General features: G+C 46.5%; 1 long non-coding RNA gene across 6 annotated transcripts in view; it reads right to left on the reverse strand.

Annotated features, from left to right (window-relative positions):
* Positions 1-20,161, reverse strand: part of LOC101799909 (uncharacterized) — an 87,543-nt gene that overhangs the window by 48,776 nt on the left and 18,606 nt on the right. For 2 of the 6 annotated variants that reach the window (XR_011811449.1, XR_005263551.2), the window contains exon 7: positions 20,100-20,152. This is a non-coding gene — a long non-coding RNA (uncharacterized lncRNA). Of the gene's footprint in view, positions 20,153-20,161 lie in introns of all 6 variants that reach the window. The other 4 variants (XR_003494958.3, XR_003494960.3, XR_011811452.1 and 1 more) reach the window with 3 other exon arrangements.

Genomic DNA, 20,161 nt, shown 5'->3' on the forward strand with positions numbered 1-20,161 from the left:
CTGTGGTAGCATAAGTTGGACTTGATGATCCTTATGTTTCTCATCCAATTGGGGATATTCCATGATTGTGTGTGGTGGAGGAGGATACATAGAATCACTATTGTTGGAAGAGTCTTTAAACATCATTGTTCTAGTGGTGGTGGAGGAGGCGGTGGTGGTTGTGGTGGAGGAGGAATTATTTTTAGACCTGTGGTACCATGAGTTGGAATTAGTCATCCTTATGGTCCCATCCAACTGGGGATATTCCATGATTCTATGTGGTGGAGGAGGATATATAGAATCATTTTTGTCTGAAGAGACCTTCAGTGACGTCGTTTTAGACGGTGGTGGATGAGGAGATGATGGTTGTGGAGAAGGAATTTTTTTTGACCTGTGGTACCATGAGTTGGAATTAATGATCCTTATGTGTCCCTTCCAACTGGCGATATTCCATGATTGTGTGTGGTTGAGGAGGATACATAGAATCATTATTTTTGAGTAGTCCTTCAAGGTCATCGTTCTAGTTTTTGGTGGTGTAGAAGGCAGTGGTGGAGGAGGCGGTGTTGGTGGTTGGAGGAGAAGGAGGAGGACGTTTCCTACCCTGATTTTGTGATTTCTGTGATTCTGCGATTCTGATTCTGTGATTCTGTGATTCTGTGATTTGAGCACGGGCTTCTGAAAAACATAAACAGGTCCTTGCAATCTCCCTGACTCTGCGGCTGTTTTTCTTCCTGGCCACCTTGCTCTCTGTGCCCCTGAGAAGGGCATGGTGGTATCAATGACCTTGAGCCCAGAGATGTCAGGAGCAATTGCCAGGAACCAGGTGTGTAAAGGTGGCTTCTGTGGGATGGTCAGGTCAGGAGCGCTGCCCACCACTCATACATGTAGTTCTAGTTCCGTTTGTGACTCAGTAGGACCATACAGCGTGGCTCTGTAAGGCAGCAGCTGGCTAGTCCTAGCATCATCATGACTCCCTGGGATACGTTCCTGTCCCCTGATTGGCTGGCTTGCGATTGTTAGCTGTTTTGCAACAATTACGTCATAAAGACAGGGTGTGCCTAATCCCTATCTAAGGGCCAAAGGGTGGCAGTGGGAGGCAGAGCGTTTGGGATGGCACATGGTGCAGCAGCTGGAAGAGGGAGAGGGAGAGCGAGAGGGAGAGGAAGGGGAAGTGGAAGAGGAAGAGGAAGAGGAAGAGGAAGAGGAAGAGGAAGAGGAAGAGGAAGAGGAAGAGGGAGAGGAAGAGGGAGAGGGGAAGGCGCAGGAGACAGAGGAGGAGGCAGAGAAGGAGGCAGAGGAGGCGGAGGAGTCAGAAGAGTAGGCAGAGGAGACAGAGGAGGAGGGAGAGAAGGAGGGAGAGGAAGAGGAGGAGGGAGAGAGAGAGGAGGAGGGAGAGGGAGAGAAAGAAAAAAGGGAGAGAAGGAGGAGCGAAAGGAGGAGGAGGATGACGATAACAAAAAGAACAAGGAGGCAGAGGTGGAAATGGTCATGGAGGAGGAGAAGAAGGAGGAGGTGGAGGTGGGGGCGGCAGCAGACAACGAGGAGAAAAATAGGTGGTGGTGGAGGCGGCAGCAGTGTTGGCTGTGGTGCTGGAGTAGGAGGCGGCAGCCGTAGTGGCGACGGTGGAGGAAAGGTGACAGAAGAGCAGGTGGTGGAGGAGCAGGGGGAAGGGAAGAGGAAGAGAAGAAGGAGGATTAGGAGGAGATGGTACTGGAGGAGGATCTTTATGGGTCACTTCCAACTGGGGATATTCCATAATTCTGTGTGGTGGAGGAGGATACATAGAATCATCATTGTTGGGAGAGACCTTTAGGGTCATCCTTCAATTTTTTGATTGTGTAGGAATCAGTGATGGAGGAGGCGGTGGTGGTGGTGGTGGAGGAGTAATTATTTTTAGACCTGTGGTACCATGAGTTGGACTTCATGATCCTTATGGGTCCCTTCCAACTGATGATATTGCATGGTTCTGTGTGGTAGAGGAGGATACATAGAATAATTATTGTTGGAAGAGACCTTCAAGGTCATCGCTCTCGTCGGTGGTGGAGGAGGAGGTGCTTGTGCTGGTAGAGGAATTATTTTTAGATCACTGGTACCATGAGTTGGACTTGGTGATGCTTATATGTCCCTTCCAACTGGGGATATTCCATGATTCTGTGTGGTGGAGGAGGACACATAGAATGATTTTTGTTGTAAGAGACTTTAACTCTCATTGTTCTAGCGGTGGTGGAGGAGGCGGTGGTGGTGGTGGAGGAATTATTTCTAGACCTGTGGTACCATGAGTTGGACTTGGTGTTTCTTATATGTCCCTTCCAACTGGGGATATTCCATGATTCTGTGCGGTGTAGGAGGATACATAGAGTCATTATTATTAGAAAAGACCTTCAAGGACTTCGTTCTAGGTGGTGATGGAGGAGGAAGTGGTGTTGGTGGTGGTGGAGGAATTATTTTTAGACCTGTGGTACCATGAGTTGGACTTGGTGTTCCTTATATGTCCCTTCCAGCTGGGGATATTCCATGATTCTGAGCAGTGGAGGAGGATACATAAAATAATTATTGTTGAAAGAGTCCTTCAATGTCATCCTTTTAGACGGTGTTGGAGGAGGAGGTGGTGCTGGTGGTGGAGGAATGTTTTTTAGACCTGTGGTACCATGAGTTGGACTTGATGATCCTTGTGTGTCCCTTCCAACTGGGGATATTCCATGATTGTGTGTGGTGGAGGAGGATACATAGAATCATTATTGTTGGGAGAGACCTTCAAGGTCATCGTTCTAGGCGGTGGTGGAGGAGGAATTGATGTAGGTTGTGGAGGAATAATTTATAAAGCTGTGGTACCACGAGATGTACTTGATAAACCTTATGTGTTCCGTCCAACTGGGGATATTCCATGATTTTATGTGGTAAAAGAGGATACATGGAATCATTATTGTTGGAAGAGACCTTCAAGGTCATTGTTCTAGTTTTTGGTGGTGGAGGAGGTCGTGGTGTAGGAGGCGGTGGTGGTGGTGGTGGAGGAATCATTTTTAGAACTGTGGTAGCATAAGTTGGACTTGATGATCCTTATGTTTCTCATCCAATTGGGGATATTCCATGATTGTGTGTGGTGGAGGAGGATACATAGAATCACTATTGTTGGAAGAGTCTTTAAACATCATTGTTCTAGTGGTGGTGGAGGAGGCGGTGGTGGTTGTGGTGGAGGAGGAATTATTTTTAGACCTGTGGTACCATGAGTTGGAATTAGTCATCCTTATGGTCCCATCCAACTGGGGATATTCCATGATTCTATGTGGTGGAGGAGGATATATAGAATCATTTTTGTCTGAAGAGACCTTCAGTGACGTCGTTTTAGACGGTGGTGGATGAGGAGATGATGGTTGTGGAGAAGGAATTTTTTTTGACCTGTGGTACCATGAGTTGGAATTAATGATCCTTATGTGTCCCTTCCAACTGGCGATATTCCATGATTGTGTGTGGTTGAGGAGGATACATAGAATCATTATTTTTGAGTAGTCCTTCAAGGTCATCGTTCTAGTTTTTGGTGGTGTAGAAGGCAGTGGTGGAGGAGGCGGTGTTGGTGGTTGGAGGAGAAGGAGGAGGACGTTTCCTACCCTGATTTTGTGATTTCTGTGATTCTGCGATTCTGATTCTGTGATTCTGTGATTCTGTGATTTGAGCACGGGCTTCTGAAAAACATAAACAGGTCCTTGCAATCTCCCTGACTCTGCGGCTGGTTTTCTTCCTGGCCACCTTGCTCTCTGTGCCCCTGAGAAGGGCATGGTGGTATCAATGACCTTGAGCCCAGAGATGTCAGGAGCAATTGCCAGGAACCAGGTGTGTAAAGGTGGCTTCTGTGGGATGGTCAGGTCAGGAGCGCTGCCCACCACTCATACATGTAGTTCTAGTTCCATTTGTGACTCAGTAGGACCATACAGCGTGGCTCTGTTAGGCAGCAGCTGGCTAGTCCTAGCATCATCATGACTCCCTGGGATACGTTCCTGTCCCCTGATTGGCTGGCTTGCGATTGTTAGCTGTTTTGCAACAATTACGTCATAAAGACAGGGTGTGCCTAATCCCTATCTAAGGGCCAAAGGGTGGCAGTGGGAGGCAGAGCGTTTGGGATGGCACATGGTGCAGCAGCTGGAAGAGGGAGAGGGAGAGCGAGAGGGAGAGGAAGGGGAAGTGGAAGAGGAAGAGGAAGAGGAAGAGGAAGAGGAAGAGGGAGAGGGGAAGGCGCAGGAGACAGAGGAGGAGGCAGAGAAGGAGGCAGAGGAGGCGGAGGAGTCAGAAGAGTAGGCAGAGGAGACAGAGGAGGAGGGAGAGAAGGAGGGAGAGGAAGAGGAGGAGGGAGAGAGAGAGGAGGAGGGAGAGGGAGAGAAAGAAAAAAGGGAGAGAAGGAGGAGCGAAAGGAGGAGGAGGATGACGATAACAAAAAGAACAAGGAGGCAGAGGTGGAAATGGTCATGGAGGAGGAGAAGAAGGAGGAGGTGGAGGTGGGGGCGGCAGCAGACAACGAGGAGAAAAATAGGTGGTGGTGGAGGCGGCAGCAGTGTTGGCTGTGGTGCTGGAGTAGGAGGCGGCAGCCGTAGTGGCGACGGTGGAGGAAAGGTGACAGAAGAGCAGGTGGTGGAGGAGCAGGGGGAAGGGAAGAGGAAGAGAAGAAGGAGGATTAGGAGGAGATGGTACTGGAGGAGGATCTTTATGGGTCACTTCCAACTGGGGATATTCCATAATTCTGTGTGGTGGAGGAGGATACATAGAATCATCATTGTTGGGAGAGACCTTTAGGGTCATCCTTCAATTTTTTGATTGTGTAGGAATCAGTGATGGAGGAGGCGGTGGTGGTGGTGGTGGAGGAGTAATTATTTTTAGACCTGTGGTACCATGAGTTGGACTTCATGATCCTTATGGGTCCCTTCCAACTGATGATATTGCATGGTTCTGTGTGGTAGAGGAGGATACATAGAATAATTATTGTTGGAAGAGACCTTCAAGGTCATCGCTCTCGTCGGTGGTGGAGGAGGAGGTGCTTGTGCTGGTAGAGGAATTATTTTTAGATCACTGGTACCATGAGTTGGACTTGGTGATGCTTATATGTCCCTTCCAACTGGGGATATTCCATGATTCTGTGTGGTGGAGGAGGACACATAGAATGATTTTTGTTGTAAGAGACTTTAACTCTCATTGTTCTAGCGGTGGTGGAGGAGGCGGTAGTGGTGGTGGAGGAATTATTTCTAGACCTGTGGTACCATGAGTTGGACTTGGTGTTTCTTATATGTCCCTTCCAACTGGGGATATTCCATGATTCTGTGCGGTGTAGGAGGATACATAGAGTCATTATTATTAGAAAAGACCTTCAAGGACTTCGTTCTAGGTGGTGATGGAGGAGGAAGTGGTGTTGGTGGTGGTGGAGGAATTATTTTTAGACCTGTGGTACCATGAGTTGGACTTGGTGTTCCTTATATGTCCCTTCTATCTGGGGATATTCCATGATTCTGAGCAGTGGAGGAGGATACATAAAATAATTATTGTTGAAAGAGTCCTTCAATGTCATCCTTTTAGACGGTGTTGGAGGAGGAGGTGGTGCTGGTGGTGGAGGAATGTTTTTTAGACCTGTGGTACCATGAGTTGGACTTGATGATCCTTGTGTGTCCCTTCCAACTGGGGATATTCCATGATTGTGTGTGGTGGAGGAGGATACATAGAATCATTATTGTTGGGAGAGACCTTCAAGGTCATCGTTCTAGGCGGTGGTGGAGGAGGAATTGATGTAGGTTGTGGAGGAATAATTTATAAAGCTGTGGTACCACGAGATGTACTTGATAAACCTTATGTGTTCCGTCCAACTGGGGATATTCCATGATTTTATGTGGTAAAAGAGGATACATGGAATCATTATTGTTGGAAGAGACCTTCAAGGTCATTGTTCTAGTTTTTGGTGGTGGAGGAGGTCGTGGTGTAGGAGGCGGTGGTGGTGGTGGTGGAGGAATCATTTTTAGAACTGTGGTAGCATAAGTTGGACTTGATGATCCTTATGTTTCTCATCCAATTGGGGATATTCCATGATTGTGTGTGGTGGAGGAGGATACATAGAATCACTATTGTTGGAAGAGTCTTTAAACATCATTGTTCTAGTGGTGGTGGAGGAGGCGGTGGTGGTTGTGGTGGAGGAGGAATTATTTTTAGACCTGTGGTACCATGAGTTGGAATTAGTCATCCTTATGGTCCCATCCAACTGGGGATATTCCATGATTCTATGTGGTGGAGGAGGATATATAGAATCATTTTTGTCTGAAGAGACCTTCAGTGACGTCGTTTTAGACGGTGGTGGATGAGGAGATGATGGTTGTGGAGAAGGAATTTTTTTTGACCTGTGGTACCATGAGTTGGACTTAATGATCCTTATGTGTCCCTTCCAACTGGCGATATTCCATGATTGTGTGTGGTTGAGGAGGATACATAGAATCATTATTTTTGAGTAGTCCTTGAAGGTCATCGTTCTAGTTTTTGGTGGTGTAGAAGGCAGTGGTGGAGGAGGCGGTGGTGGTGGTTGGAGGAGAAGGAGGAGGACGTTTCCTACCCTGATTTTGTGATTTCTGTGATTCTGCGATTCTGATTCTGTGATTCTGTGATTCTGTGATTTGAGCACGGGCTTCTGAAAAACATAAACAGGTCCTTGCAATCTCCCTGACTCTGCGGCTGGTTTTCTTCCTGGCCACCTTGCTCTCTGTGCCCCTGAGAAGGGCATGGTGGTATCAATGACCTTGAGCCCAGAGATGTCAGGAGCAATTGCCAGGAACCAGGTGTGTAAAGGTGGCTTCTGTGGGATGGTCAGGTCAGGAGCGCTGCCCACCACTCATACATGTAGTTCTAGTTCCATTTGTGACTCAGTAGGACCATACAGCGTGGCTCTGTAAGGCAGCAGCTGGCTAGTCCTAGCATCATCATGACTCCCTGGGATACGTTCCTGTCCCCTGATTGGCTGGCTTGCGATTGTTAGCTGTTTTGCAACAATTACGTCATAAAGACAGGGTGTGCCTAATCCCTATCTAAGGGCCAAAGGGTGGCAGTGGGAGGCAGAGCGTTTGGGATGGCACATGGTGCAGCAGCTGGAAGAGGGAGAGGGAGAGCGAGAGGGAGAGGAAGGGGAAGTGGAAGAGGAAGAGGAAGAGGAAGAGGAAGAGGAAGAGGAAGAGGAAGAGGGAGAGGGGAAGGCGCAGGAGACAGAGGAGGAGGCAGAGAAGGAGGCAGAGGAGGCGGAGGAGTCAGAAGAGTAGGCAGAGGAGACAGAGGAGGAGGGAGAGAAGGAGGGAGAGGAAGAGGAGGAGGGAGAGAGAGAGGAGGAGGGAGAGGGAGAGAAAGAAAAAAGGGAGAGAAGGAGGAGCGAAAGGAGGAGGAGGATGACGATAACAAAAAGAACAAGGAGGCAGAGGTGGAAATGGTCATGGAGGAGGAGAAGAAGGAGGAGGTGGAGGTGGGGGCGGCAGCAGACAACGAGGAGAAAAATAGGTGGTGGTGGAGGCGGCAGCAGTGTTGGCTGTGGTGCTGGAGTAGGAGGCGGCAGCCGTAGTGGCGACGGTGGAGGAAAGGTGACAGAAGAGCAGGTGGTGGAGGAGCAGGGGGAAGGGAAGAGGAAGAGAAGAAGGAGGATTAGGAGGAGATGGTACTGGAGGAGGATCTTTATGGGTCACTTCCAACTGGGGATATTCCATAATTCTGTGTGGTGGAGGAGGATACATAGAATCATCATTGTTGGGAGAGACCTTTAGGGTCATCCTTCAATTTTTTGATTGTGTAGGAATCAGTGATGGAGGAGGCGGTGGTGGTGGTGGTGGAGGAGTAATTATTTTTAGACCTGTGGTACCATGAGTTGGACTTCATGATCCTTATGGGTCCCTTCCAACTGATGATATTGCATGGTTCTGTGTGGTAGAGGAGGATACATAGAATAATTATTGTTGGAAGAGACCTTCAAGGTCATCGCTCTCGTCGGTGGTGGAGGAGGAGGTGCTTGTGCTGGTAGAGGAATTATTTTTAGATCACTGGTACCATGAGTTGGACTTGGTGATGCTTATATGTCCCTTCCAACTGGGGATATTCCATGATTCTGTGTGGTGGAGGAGGACACATAGAATGATTTTTGTTGTAAGAGACTTTAACTCTCATTGTTCTAGCGGTGGTGGAGGAGGCGGTAGTGGTGGTGGAGGAATTATTTCTAGACCTGTGGTACCATGAGTTGGACTTGGTGTTTCTTATATGTCCCTTCCAACTGGGGATATTCCATGATTCTGTGCGGTGTAGGAGGATACATAGAGTCATTATTATTAGAAAAGACCTTCAAGGACTTCGTTCTAGGTGGTGATGGAGGAGGAAGTGGTGTTGGTGGTGGTGGAGGAATTATTTTTAGACCTGTGGTACCATGAGTTGGACTTGGTGTTCCTTATATGTCCCTTCTATCTGGGGATATTCCATGATTCTGAGCAGTGGAGGAGGATACATAAAATAATTATTGTTGAAAGAGTCCTTCAATGTCATCCTTTTAGACGGTGTTGGAGGAGGAGGTGGTGCTGGTGGTGGAGGAATGTTTTTTAGACCTGTGGTACCATGAGTTGGACTTGATGATCCTTGTGTGTCCCTTCCAACTGGGGATATTCCATGATTGTGTGTGGTGGAGGAGGATACATAGAATCATTATTGTTGGGAGAGACCTTCAAGGTCATCGTTCTAGGCGGTGGTGGAGGAGGAATTGATGTAGGTTGTGGAGGAATAATTTATAAAGCTGTGGTACCACGAGATGTACTTGATAAACCTTATGTGTTCCGTCCAACTGGGGATATTCCATGATTTTATGTGGTAAAAGAGGATACATGGAATCATTATTGTTGGAAGAGACCTTCAAGGTCATTGTTCTAGTTTTTGGTGGTGGAGGAGGTCGTGGTGTAGGAGGCGGTGGTGGTGGTGGTGGAGGAATCATTTTTAGAACTGTGGTAGCATAAGTTGGACTTGATGATCCTTATGTTTCTCATCCAATTGGGGATATTCCATGATTGTGTGTGGTGGAGGAGGATACATAGAATCACTATTGTTGGAAGAGTCTTTAAACATCATTGTTCTAGTGGTGGTGGAGGAGGCGGTGGTGGTTGTGGTGGAGGAGGAATTATTTTTAGACCTGTGGTACCATGAGTTGGAATTAGTCATCCTTATGGTCCCATCCAACTGGGGATATTCCATGATTCTATGTGGTGGAGGAGGATATATAGAATCATTTTTGTCTGAAGAGACCTTCAGTGACGTCGTTTTAGACGGTGGTGGATGAGGAGATGATGGTTGTGGAGAAGGAATTTTTTTTGACCTGTGGTACCATGAGTTGGAATTAATGATCCTTATGTGTCCCTTCCAACTGGCGATATTCCATGATTGTGTGTGGTTGAGGAGGATACATAGAATCATTATTTTTGAGTAGTCCTTGAAGGTCATCGTTCTAGTTTTTGGTGGTGTAGAAGGCAGTGGTGGAGGAGGCGGTGGTGGTGGTTGGAGGAGAAGGAGGAGGACGTTTCCTACCCTGATTTTGTGATTTCTGTGATTCTGCGATTCTGATTCTGTGATTCTGTGATTCTGTGATTTGAGCACGGGCTTCTGAAAAACATAAACAGGTCCTTGCAATCTCCCTGACTCTGCGGCTGGTTTTCTTCCTGGCCACCTTGCTCTCTGTGCCCCTGAGAAGGGCATGGTGGTATCAATGACCTTGAGCCCAGAGATGTCAGGAGCAATTGCCAGGAACCAGGTGTGTAAAGGTGGCTTCTGTGGGATGGTCAGGTCAGGAGCGCTGCCCACCACTCATACATGTAGTTCTAGTTCCATTTGTGACTCAGTAGGACCATACAGCGTGGCTCTGTAAGGCAGCAGCTGGCTAGTCCTAGCATCATCATGACTCCCTGGGATACGTTCCTGTCCCCTGATTGGCTGGCTTGCGATTGTTAGCTGTTTTGCAACAATTACGTCATAAAGACAGGGTGTGCCTAATCCCTATCTAAGGGCCAAAGGGTGGCAGTGGGAGGCAGAGCGTTTGGGATGGCACATGGTGCAGCAGCTGGAAGAGGGAGAGGGAGAGCGAGAGGGAGAGGAAGGGGAAGTGGAAGAGGAAGAGGAAGAGGAAGAGGAAGAGGAAGAGGAAGAGGAAGAGGGAGAGGGGAAGGCGCAGGAGACAGAGGAGGAGGCAGAGAAGGAGGCAGAGGAGGCGGAGGAGTCAGAAGAGTAGGCAGAGGAGACAGAGGAGGAGGGAGAGAAGGAGGGAGAGGAAGAGGAGGAGGGAGAGAGAGAGGAGGAGGGAGAGGGAGAGAAAGAAAAAAGGGAGAGAAGGAGGAGCGAAAGGAGGAGGAGGATGACGATAACAAAAAGAACAAGGAGGCAGAGGTGGAAATGGTCATGGAGGAGGAGAAGAAGGAGGAGGTGGAGGTGGGGGCGGCAGCAGACAACGAGGAGAAAAATAGGTGGTGGTGGAGGCGGCAGCAGTGTTGGCTGTGGTGCTGGAGTAGGAGGCGGCAGCCGTAGTGGCGACGGTGGAGGAAAGGTGACAGAAGAGCAGGTGGTGGAGGAGCAGGGGGAAGGGAAGAGGAAGAGAAGAAGGAGGATTAGGAGGAGATGGTACTGGAGGAGGATCTTTATGGGTCACTTCCAACTGGGGATATTCCATAATTCTGTGTGGTGGAGGAGGATACATAGAATCATCATTGTTGGGAGAGACCTTTAGGGTCATCCTTCAATTTTTTGATTGTGTAGGAATCAGTGATGGAGGAGGCGGTGGTGGTGGTGGTGGAGGAGTAATTATTTTTAGACCTGTGGTACCATGAGTTGGACTTCATGATCCTTATGGGTCCCTTCCAACTGATGATATTGCATGGTTCTGTGTGGTAGAGGAGGATACATAGAATAATTATTGTTGGAAGAGACCTTCAAGGTCATCGCTCTCGTCGGTGGTGGAGGAGGAGGTGCTTGTGCTGGTAGAGGAATTATTTTTAGATCACTGGTACCATGAGTTGGACTTGGTGATGCTTATATGTCCCTTCCAACTGGGGATATTCCATGATTCTGTGTGGTGGAGGAGGACACATAGAATGATTTTTGTTGTAAGAGACTTTAACTCTCATTGTTCTAGCGGTGGTGGAGGAGGCGGTGGTGGTGGTGGAGGAATTATTTCTAGACCTGTGGTACCATGAGTTGGACTTGGTGTTTCTTATATGTCCCTTCCAACTGGGGATATTCCATGATTCTGTGCGGTGTAGGAGGATACATAGAGTCATTATTATTAGAAAAGACCTTCAAGGACTTCGTTCTAGGTGGTGATGGAGGAGGAAGTGGTGTTGGTGGTGGTGGAGGAATTATTTTTAGACCTGTGGTACCATGAGTTGGACTTGGTGTTCCTTATATGTCCCTTCTATCTGGGGATATTCCATGATTCTGAGCAGTGGAGGAGGATACATAAAATAATTATTGTTGAAAGAGTCCTTCAATGTCATCCTTTTAGACGGTGTTGGAGGAGGAGGTGGTGCTGGTGGTGGAGGAATGTTTTTTAGACCTGTGGTACCATGAGTTGGACTTGATGATCCTTGTGTGTCCCTTCCAACTGGGGATATTCCATGATTGTGTGTGGTGGAGGAGGATACATAGAATCATTATTGTTGGGAGAGACCTTCAAGGTCATCGTTCTAGGCGGTGGTGGAGGAGGAATTGATGTAGGTTGTGGAGGAATAATTTATAAAGCTGTGGTACCACGAGATGTACTTGATAAACCTTATGTGTTCCATCCAACTGGGGATATTCCATGATTTTATGTGGTAAAAGAGGATACATGGAATCATTATTGTTGGAAGAGACCTTCAAGGTCATTGTTCTAGTTTTTGGTGGTGGAGGAGGTCATGGTGTAGGAGGCGGTGGTGGTGGTGGTGGAGGAATCATTTTTAGAACTGTGGTAGCATAAGTTGGACTTGATGATCCTTATGTTTCTCATCCAATTGGGGATATTCCATGATTGTGTGTGGTGGAGGAGGATACATAGAATCACTATTGTTGGAAGAGTCTTTAAACATCATTGTTCTAGTGGTGGTGGAGGAGGCGGTGGTGGTTGTGGTGGAGGAGGAATTATTTTTAGACCTGTGGTACCATGAGTTGGAATTGGTCATCCTTATGGTCCCATCCAACTGGGGATATTCCATGATTCTATCTGGTGGAGGAGGATACATAGAATCATTATTGTCTGAAGAGACCTTCAATGACGTCTTTTTAGACGGTGGTGGATGAGGAGATGATGGTTATGGAGAAGGAATTTTTTTTGACCTGTGGTACCATGAGTTGGAATTAATGATCCTTATGTGTCCCTTCCAACTGGCGATATTCCATGATTGTGTGTGGTTGAGGAGGATACATAGAATCATTATTTTTGAGTAGTCCTTCAAGGTCATCGTTCTAGTTTTTGGTGGTGTAGAAGGCAGTGGTGGAGGAGGCGGTGTTGGTGGTTGGAGGAGAAGGAGGAGGACGTTTCCTACCCTGATTTTGTGATTTCTGTGATTCTGCGATTCTGATTCTGTGATTCTGTGATTCTGTGATTCTGTGATTTGAGCACGGGCTTCTGAAAAACATAAGCAGGTCCTTGCAATCTCCCTGACTCTGCGGCTGGTTTTCTTCCTGGCCACCTTGCTCTCTGTGCCCCTGAGAAGGGCATGGTGGTATCAATGACCTTGAGCCCAGAGATGTCAGGAGCAATTGCCAGGAACCAGGTGTGTAAAGGTGGCTTCTGTGGGATGGTCAGGTCACGAGCGCTGCCCACCACTCATACATGTAGTTCTAGTTCCGTTTGTGACTCAGTAGGACCATACACCATGGCTCTGTAAGGCAGCAGCTGGCTAGTCCTAGCATCATCATGACTCCCTGGGATATGTTGCCTGTCCCCTGATTGGCTGGCTTGCGATTGTTAGCTGTTTTGCAACAATTACGTCATAAAGAGAGGGTGTGCCTAATCCCTATCTAAGGGCCGAAGGGTGGCAGTGGGAGGCAGAGCGTTTGGGATGGCACATGGTGCAGCAGCTGGAAGAGGGAGAGGGAGAGCGAGAGGGAGAGGAAGAGGGAGAGGCAGAGGGAGAGGGAGAGGGGAAGGCGCAGGAGACAGAGGAGGAGGCAGAGAAGGAGGCAGATGAGGCGGAGGAGTCAGAAGAGTAGGCAGAGGAGACAGAGGAGGAGGGAGAGAAGGAGGGAGAGGAAGAGGAGGAGGGAGAGAGAGAGGAGGAGGGAGAGGGAGAGAAAGAAAAAAGGGAGAGAAGGAGGAGCGAAAGGAGGAGGAGGATGACGATAACAAAAAGAACAAGGAGGCAGAGGTGGAAATGGTCATGGAGGAGGAGAAGAAGGAGGAGGTGGAGGTGGGGGCGGCAGCAGACAACGAGGAGAAAAATAGGTGGTGTTGGAGGCGGCAGCAGTGTTGGCTGTGGTGCTGGTGAAGGAGGCGGCAGCCGTAGTGGCGACGGTGGAGGAATAGGTGACAGAAGAGCAGGTGGTGGAGGAGCAGGGGGAAGGGAAGAGGAAGAGAAGAAGGAGGATTAGGAAGAGATGGTACTGGAGGAGGATCTTTATGGGTCACTTCCAACTGGGGATATTCCATGATTCTGTGTGGTGGAGGAGGATACATTGAATCATTATTGTTGGAGGAGACTTTAAAGATCATTGTTATAGAAGTGGTGGAGTAGGCGGTGGTGGTGGTGGTGGAGGAATTATATTTCGATCTGTGGTAACATGATTTGGACTTGATTGTCATTATGGATCCCATGCAACTGGGGATATTCCATGATTCTGTGTGGTGGAGGAAGATACATAGAATCATTATTGATGGGAGAGACCTTCAGGGTCATCCTTCAATTTTTTGATTGTGTAGGAATCAGTGATGGAGTAGGCGGTGGTGGTGGTGGTGGAGGAGTAATTATTTTTAGACCTGTGGTACCATGAGTTGGACTTCATGATCCTTATGGGTCCTTTCCAAATGGTGATTTTGCATGATTCTGTGTGGTGGAGGAGGATACATGGAATATTTATTGTTGGAAGAGACCTTCAAGGTCATCGCTCTCGTCGGTTTTGGAGGAGGAGGTGCCTGTGGTGGTGGAGGAAGTATTTTTAGACCAGTGGTACCATGAGTTGGACTTGATAATCCTTATGTATTCCATCCAAGTGGGGATATTCCATGATTCTGAGCAGTGGACGAGGATACCTAGAATCATTATTGTTGGAAGAGACCTTCAAGGTCATTGTTCTAGTTTTTGGTGGTGGAGGAGGCGGTGATGGTGGTGGTGGAGGAATTATTTTTAGACCTGTGGTACCATGAGTTGGACTTGGTGTTCCTTATATGTCCTTTCCAACTGGGGATATTCCATGATTCTGTGCGGTGGGGGAGGATACATAGAATCATTATTGTTGGGAGAGACCTTCAAGGTCATCGTTCTCGGCGGTGGTGGAGGAGGAAGTTCTTGTGGTGGTGGAGGAATTGTTTTTAGACCTGTGGTACCATGAGTTGGACTTAGTGATCCTTATATGTCCCTTCCAACTGGGCATATTCCATGATTCTATGTGGTGGAGGAGGATACATAGAATCATTATTGTTAGAAGAGTCTTTAAAGATCATTGTTCTAGCGGTGGTGTAGGAGGCGCTGGTGGTGGTGGTGCGGGAGTAATTATTTTTAGACCTGTGATACCATGAGTTGGAATTGGTGATCCTTATGGGTCCAATCCAACTGGGGATATTCCATGATTCTATGTGGTGGAGCAGGATACCTAGAATGGTTATTATTGTAAGAGACTGTGAAGATCGTTTTTCTAGCGGTGGTGGAGGAGGCGGTGGTGGTGGTGTTTGAGGATGAATTATTTTAAACCTGTGGTACCATGAATTGGACTTGATGATCCTTATGTGTACCTTTCAACTGGAATTATTCCAAGATTCTGTGCGGTGGGGGAGGATACATAGACTCATTATTGTTGGAAGAGTCCTTCAATGTCATCCTTTTAGATGGTGTTGGAGGAGGAGGTGGTGCTGGTGGTGGAGGAATGATTTTTAGACCTGTGGTACCATGAGTTGGACTTGATGATCCTTAGGTGTCCCTTCCAACTGGGGATATTCCATGATTGTGTGTGGTGGAGGAGGATACATAGAATCATTATTGTTGGGAGAGACCTTCAAGGTCATCGTTCTAGGCGGTGGTGGAGCAGGAAGTGCTTGTGGTGGTGGAGGAATCATTTGTAGACCTGTGGTACCATAAGTTGGACTTGATGATCCTTATGTTTCTCATCCAATTGGAGATATTCCATGATTCTATGTGGTAAAGGAGGATGCATAGAATCACTATTGTTGGAAGAGACTGTGAAGATCATTTTTCCAGTGGTGGTGGAGGAGGCGTTGGTGGTAGTGGTGCGGGAGTAATTATTTTTAGACCTGTGGTACCATGAGTTGGAATTGGTGATCCTTCTGGTCCCATACAACTGGGAATATTTCATGATTCTATGTGCTGGGGGAGGATACATAGAATCACTATTGTTGGAAGAGACTGTGAAGATCATTGTTCTAGCGGTGGTGGAGGAGGAATTGCTTGTGGTGTTCGAGAAAATATTTTTAGACCAGTGGTACCATGAGTTGGACTTCATGATCCTTATGGGTCCCTTCCAAATGGTGATTTTGCATGATTCTGTGTGGTGGAGGAGGATACATGGAATACTTATTGTTGGAAGAGACCTTCAAGGTCATCGCTCTCGTCGGTGTTGGAGGAGGAGGTGCCTGTGGTGGTGGAGGAATTATTTTTAGACCAGTGGTACCATGAGTTGGACTTGATAATCCTTATGTATTCCGTCCAAGTGGGGATATTCCATGATTCTGAGCAGTGGACGAGGATACATAGAATCATTATTGTTGGAAGAGACCTTCAAGGTCATTGTTCTACTTTTTGGAGGTGGAGGAGGCAGTCATGGAGGAAGTGGTGGTGGTGGTGGTGGAGGAATTATTTTTAGACCTGTGGTACCATGAGTTGGACTTGGTGTTCCTTATATGTCCCTTCCAACTGGGGATATTCCATGATTCTGTGCGGTGTAGGAGGATGCAGAGAATCATTATTATTGGAAAAGAACTTGAAGGACTTCGTTCTCGGCGGTGGTGGAGGAGGAGTTGATGGAGGTTGTGGAGGAATAATGTTTGAAGCTGTGGTACCATGAGTTGGACTTGATAATCCTTATGTGTTCCGTCCAACTGGGGATATTCCATGATTCTATGTGTTAAAGGAGGATACATGGAATCATTATTGTTGGAAGAGATTTTAAAGATTGTTGTTCTAGCGGTGGTGGAGGAGGCGGCGGTGGTGGTCATGGAGGAGGAATTATTTTTAGACCTGTGGTACCATGAGTCGGACTTAGTGATCCTTATATGTACCTTCCAACTGGGGATATTACACGATTCTATGAGGTGGAGGTGGATACATAGAATCATTATTGTTGGAAGAGACTTTAAATCTCATTGTGCTAGCGGTGGTGGAGGAGGCGGTGGTGGTGGTCGAGAAATTATTTTTAGATCTGGTACCATGAGTTGGACTTGCTGTTCCTTATATGTCCCTTCCAACTGGGGTTATTCCATGATTCTATGTGGTGGAGGAGGATACATAGAATAGAATCACTATTGTTGGAAGAGTCCTTCAATGTCATCCTTTTAGACGGTGTTGGAGGAGTAGGTGGTGCTTTTGGTGGAGGAATCATTTTTAGACCTGTGGTACCATAAGTTGGACTTGATGATCCTTATGTTTCTCATCCAATTGGGGATTTTCCATGATTCTATGTGGTGGAGGAGGATACATAGAATCACTATTGTTGGAAGAGACTTTAAACATCATTGTTCTAGTGGTGGTGGAGGAGGCGGTGGTGGTTGTGGTGGAGGAGGAATTATTTTTAGACCTGTGGTACCACGAGTTGGAATTGGTCATCCTTATGGGTCCCATCCAACTGGGGATATTCCATGATTCTATGTGGTGGAGGAGGATTCATTGAATCCTTATTGTTGGAAGAGACTTTAAAGATCATCGTCCTAGCCGGTGGTGGAGGAGGAGTTCATGGAGGTTGTGGAGGAATTAGTTTTAAAGCTCTGGTACCATGAGTTGTACTTGATAATCCTTATGTGTACCTTTCAACTGGGATTATTCCTTGAGTCTATGTGGTGGAGGAGGATACCTAGAATCGTTATTGTTGGAAGAGACTGTGAAGATCATTTTTCTAGCAGTGACGGAGGAGGCAGTGGTGGTGGTGTTGGATGAGGAATAATTTTTAGACCTATGGTGCCATGATTTGGACTTGATGATCCTTTTATGTCCCTTCCAACTGTGGATATTCCATGATTCTGTGCGGTGGAGGAAGATGCATAGAATCATTATTATTGGAAAAGACCTTGAAGGAATTCCTTCTAGGTGGTGATGGAGGAGATGTTGAAGGAAGTTGTTGAGGAATAATTTTTAAAGCTGTGGTACCATGAGTTGGACTTGATAATCCTTATGTGTTCCGTCCGAATGAGGATATTCCGTGATTCTATGTGGTAAAGGAGGATACTTAGAATCATTATGGTTGGAAGAGACCTTCAAGGTCATTGTTCTAGTTTTTGGTGGTGGAGGAGGCGGTGGTGGAGGAGGCGGTGGTTGTGGTGGTGGAGGAATTATTTTTAGACCTGTGGTACCATGAGTTGGACTTAGTGATCCTTATATGTCCGTTCCAACTGGGGATATTCCATGATTCTATGTGTTGGAGGAGAATGCATAGAATCATTATTATTTGAAAAGACCTTATAAGGTCTTTTATAAGGTTTCTTATAAGGTTTATAAGGTTTCTTATGTGTCCCTTCCAACTGGGGATATTCCATGATTCTGTGCGGAGGAGGAGGATGCATAGAATCATTATTATTAGAAAAGACCTTCAAGGACATCGTTCTAGGTGCTGGTGGAGGAGGAAGTGGTGGTGGTGGTTGTGGAGGAATTATTTTTAGACCTGTGGTACCATGAGTTGGACTTGGTGTTCCTTATATGTCCCTTCAAACTGGGGATATTCCATTTTTCTGACCAGTGGACAAGGATACATAGAATCATTATTGTTGGAAGAGACCTTCAAGGTCATAGTTCTAGTTTTTGGTGGTGGAGGAGGAATTATTTTTAGACCTGTTTTACCATAAGTTGGACTTGATAATCCTTATGGGTCCCTTCCAACTGGGGATATTCCATGATTCTATCTGTTGAAGGAGGATACATAGAATCATTATTATTGTATCTAACCTTCAATATCATCGTTCTAGGCGGTGGTGGAGGAGGCGGTGTTGGTGGTGGAGGACTACAAATGTCCATAAGGGTTTTCAATAATCCATCTTTTCAACCACAAGCAATCATGTTTTAAAATAAAAGTTTCTCAATAAGAGAAATTTATGAGGATTTAAGTGAAAATTTTGAGAAAATTATTAGGAATACCAGGACATTTTCTGTTTGGTGATCCAGCCTGTCCCCGGGGACACTAGTCTAAGAGAGAGCACAAGTGTAGATGAGTTCCCAGGGAGGAATATGTGAGAACCCCGGGATACTGCTATTCATTTGGGAACTGGTTACTTCTTTCAAGACTTGGTTGTCCAGAATCAGTAGTGAAAATGTCATGCCAAAAGGTCAGTCACTGAGAGATGGGGGGAACCAGAGCAAAGACAAAGTAGAAAACTGACATGGCAATAGTTTAGAGAAGGGAATGGTTGCAGGTGCCAATGCAAAAGAGTGTTGAGTGTTGTTTAGGTGATTTATTTTGGTTTTAGCAGACATAAAATCAGATTAAAAGGGAAAATAAGATGCACATTGTTGTTTCATAGTTGATTTTTTCTGAAGGTGCACCTCTATGGCACTACTGCTCTGACAGCAAGCCAGTTCAAGAGCTTTCTGTCCTTACCTGACCCCAACAGATCCCTCCTACCTCTGAGCAACAAATTGTTAGCATCTGTTCCTACTCTCCCTTGTTCAGCATGGGACTGGTTATTACTGGCAGCTGCACAGACAGCTGGGTGTCTGCATCTAAGAAGGCACTGGTATGAGATTGGGGGAATGTGAGGAAAAGGGTGACACTGGAAAAGGGAACCTCTTAAACTGAGTCAGAGGACTTTGTTTTGGAACCCCAGCCGCACATACTGCAAAGAAAGGAAGAAAAATGGTCCCGAAGACACCAGGTGGACTGACAGAAAAAGATGGAACAGCCCACAGCTTCTTTCAGGCCAGAAGAAGTTTTGTGCATTAATTCACCTCCACAGGAAGCTGAAATGTTCAGGTGCTAATAAAGCTGTTGGGGAGAATCCATCAGTTCAGCAGTTCACCTGCATCAGCAGGCTGCTGATGGAATCCTGCATGTTTTCCTGCATAATGCACCGAGTCTAATAAAACCCCATGCTGTTTTTACTCTTGATTTAACTTATCATTGACAAAGCCCATTTAAATAAAATCATCATGATTAGGATTCACACCTAAAACATACCTTATTAGCCTATGGCTGTGTCTGCTCTTCCAAAAAGTAAAATAAAACAGAAATAATAATAATTAAATTGTCTGGTGCCAGAAATACATGGTACTACTCTGCCACATTTCTTGTTGTATCTGTGTATGCACAGTGTTGTGCTCACCATCTTTTCCAGTAGTCCCTTATCTTGCAGAGGCTCTCAGATCAGCAGCTGTACCTATTTTTTTAGTCTAAGAGAAACTGCAGAGACCTGTGACTTCTCAGAAACCGACAAGGTCAGATGTTATTTCACACATTCATGTGAAATCATGTAAAAAGGATGCATTGGAGAATAATTTTCCCTTTGTTGGGTTGGACTTCTTTACTCACACAGGTATTTTTTACCTTCTTCTGTGTATGTGGGCTAACTCTCTAGATATTTATTTCACCTGAAATTATTACGGAGGACCTAATTCAGCCCTCATACAGCAAAACTAAAGTGTAATGAATTAATTACACCGGTATATAGACTTTTGTCTAGGCTCTTTCAGAAATGTATCTTTTTGATGAGCGGTAGCAATCAATCTGTATTGCACCGCTTTCTGTAGAGTATCAGCTACCTTGTGGCGTTGTCCCCCGTGTGGCCTTTTCCAGTGTTGCACAGATCCACCTCCTGTAAAGG

This window comes from Anas platyrhynchos, chromosome 1 (genome assembly GCF_047663525.1).
Source record: "Anas platyrhynchos isolate ZD024472 breed Pekin duck chromosome 1, IASCAAS_PekinDuck_T2T, whole genome shotgun sequence".
NCBI classification, from domain to species: Eukaryota; Metazoa; Chordata; class Aves; order Anseriformes; family Anatidae; genus Anas; species Anas platyrhynchos.